Here is a 2,426-nt window from a genome sequence, read left to right as displayed (position 1 = left end):
AAGTCCTATTCCAGCTACAAACCTTACTAAGTAAGAGTTTTAACTGGGTTTGTCCAGCTAGGCCAGTTAGTTATCTTCCTCAGTCATGTTCCAGGTAGTGGTGGGGTTTTTTTGTTTGGTCAGTTTTTTTAATATTAATTGCAAAAGTCAGATTTAAAAGCAAGCTTGCATTTGAATAGCACGAAAATAATTGACAATAACATCTGATTGAAACATTGCCTCGTATACTTTGAATCTCCCAGTCTGCCTAGAAAAAGCTTAAAAATTATTATAATACAAATTCAAACTTGGATAAAAATATCCAATAAGTATTTATTCACAGCACAAGCTCATCAGGTACTGATATAAGTGTGTGTTCTGGTGACCGCCTTCAAAGTCCAACAAGCCAATGCCACAGCTGCAACCACTGCTGCATTTTAAAAGGCAAAACCTGTTTTGTGTATGCAAAGCAGATCTGTAACACCACTTACACAATCAACAGCAAGTTAAACAGCCAGTAGAATACACCACGCCAGTGTCACAGCTCAACAATGCTGTACCAGTTACAGGCATGCTTAGGTTATGTTTTCAATTTGTAGAGGAAATACAAATATATGAACATCACATATTTTCTTAAGAACAAACAGTAATTAAATAGAATGATCCTTTCTTCACTACATACAGAAATAACAATGTATTTACAATATTTACAGTTTTTCAAAAATTCTGTTCTTGCACTGTTCTGCAGGAATTCAAATTCTTCAGCCTGAAAAATAGGTACACAATAGTTCTGACCATAAACAGCCTCTGAACAGAGACAGGTTACTAATTCTAACTTACTGGTGTAAAGACTAGAGGGCCTGAAAAGGAAATAAAGCCAACTCATTTCAGTTAAACATCCCATTGTTTGTGGGATTACTTCACAAACTACAGATGCTTTAAGATGTTTCACACAAGTGAGATATTGCTCATTTTCACAGTTTTCTCCACTTAAGTCACTGAACAAGCGAGCTCCAGTTGTAACTGCTTTCAGACTGCTGTTGTCATTGAAACATGGGCTATGATGAGAGTTACAAGCTCCCCTCCTGTATTTTCAGTTACAAGCAAGTGTATGCTCAGGGATACAGCTACATTTTGGGTTTGTTTTTTTGTTTGTGTTACTCAGCTTAAAACAGAATTGCACCAGTTTGAAACAAAAGCTGCTGATACTCAGATTTGCTCTTAAGTTCCGAAGTTAAGGTGGACACTCTCAACTTACAGTCCTGAAAAGTGTTTCAAAGCAGCTGGAAGCTTTAAACTACAAATTTAAAGCAAGACACACAAACCCCCCAGTATCAATAATTACAGGCAATGTTTAAAAAGAACATGAAAAATACAGTAAACACTTGCATGAGAGGAAGATAGTGTTAGTGGTGCAGAGCTGCTGTTCTCAATTGAAAATAATGCAAGCACCTGTTCTGAATAACGGTACTGGTGAGAAAAATTGAAGGCTTCACAGTAATACACACTTTCAGTGCCACTTTTTAACTACAATGTTTCCTGAAAAGACAGAAAGGATTCAAAACTTGCAGACTTAATATGGGAAAAATAATCCAAACCTCATAGCAACAGAATGCAGAATTAAAGCCAACAGAAATCATGTATCCGACCTATTTCTAGGTCACAGTAAGACTTCAAAAGAAAAATAATCAGTTTGAAGTCCTTCACACGCACGTGAAGAGTTACTGGCACAGGAGCTCCGAATCATTCAGCATGCCCTACATATGAATGAATCCATGGAATAAACAACCAAAGTCTGGGAAGCTCAGACCAAAAGGAAACCCAAAGATATATAGTCCTTTGGCATCAGAGAAGGTAAACATTACCTTTCCAATGGATTGAGAGATTACACAACTTAGGAGCTGTATTTGCTCCTTTCACTAACAGTAGAAACCATAGCAATCCTTCCCAGCCTCTTACAACTGGGAGTAGGTAGCTTTCAGAATTCCATCTTCATGCCACAAGCATCTTTTTCAAAAGAGAGAAGATGCTACTGTAAAAACAGATCTTTTCAAGTTGAAAAAAATTACGTTTGGTCAGAATTGTGTATGAATAGGATTTTGTGTTCAAACAGCACAGTTTGAGCACTCAGCAGTGGCAGCATAGCTGCATGTAAGGCATTTTAGGAATGATTCGAATACAGCTCACTGCCTTCAGCACTTTACTAAATTCAACTAACACGAGCAACCTCTCACATTTTAAGTTTATAACTAAAGCCATGGTCACTGGAATCAACCCCGAAACATCTGCAGACCGTCCGTAATAACAGATGCAACACAAAGAGCGCGTGCGTTCCCTGTGTGGGAACAGCTGCCTGCACAGTGGACCTGTTGGTGCCAAATGAGAGAGGTCACTCCCCGTGCCAGGCCCTGCTAACTGGCCCAGTCCTGGAAGCGGAAGCAGTCCCC

The 2,426-nt window shown here is 38.8% G+C and overlaps 1 protein-coding gene across 1 annotated transcript in view; it reads right to left on the bottom strand.

Moving 5' to 3' along the window:
* NXT2 (nuclear transport factor 2 like export factor 2) overlaps nt 1-2,426 on the bottom strand; it is a 7,622-nt gene that overhangs the window by 991 nt on the left and 4,205 nt on the right. The gene's annotated exons all lie outside the window — the stretch shown is intronic.

Source organism: Corvus brachyrhynchos, unplaced genomic scaffold (assembly GCF_000691975.1).
Source record: "Corvus brachyrhynchos isolate BGI_N302 unplaced genomic scaffold, ASM69197v1 scaffold398, whole genome shotgun sequence".
Taxonomy (NCBI): domain Eukaryota; kingdom Metazoa; phylum Chordata; class Aves; order Passeriformes; family Corvidae; genus Corvus; species Corvus brachyrhynchos.
This window is presented reverse-complemented; position numbering and strand designations above follow the sequence as displayed.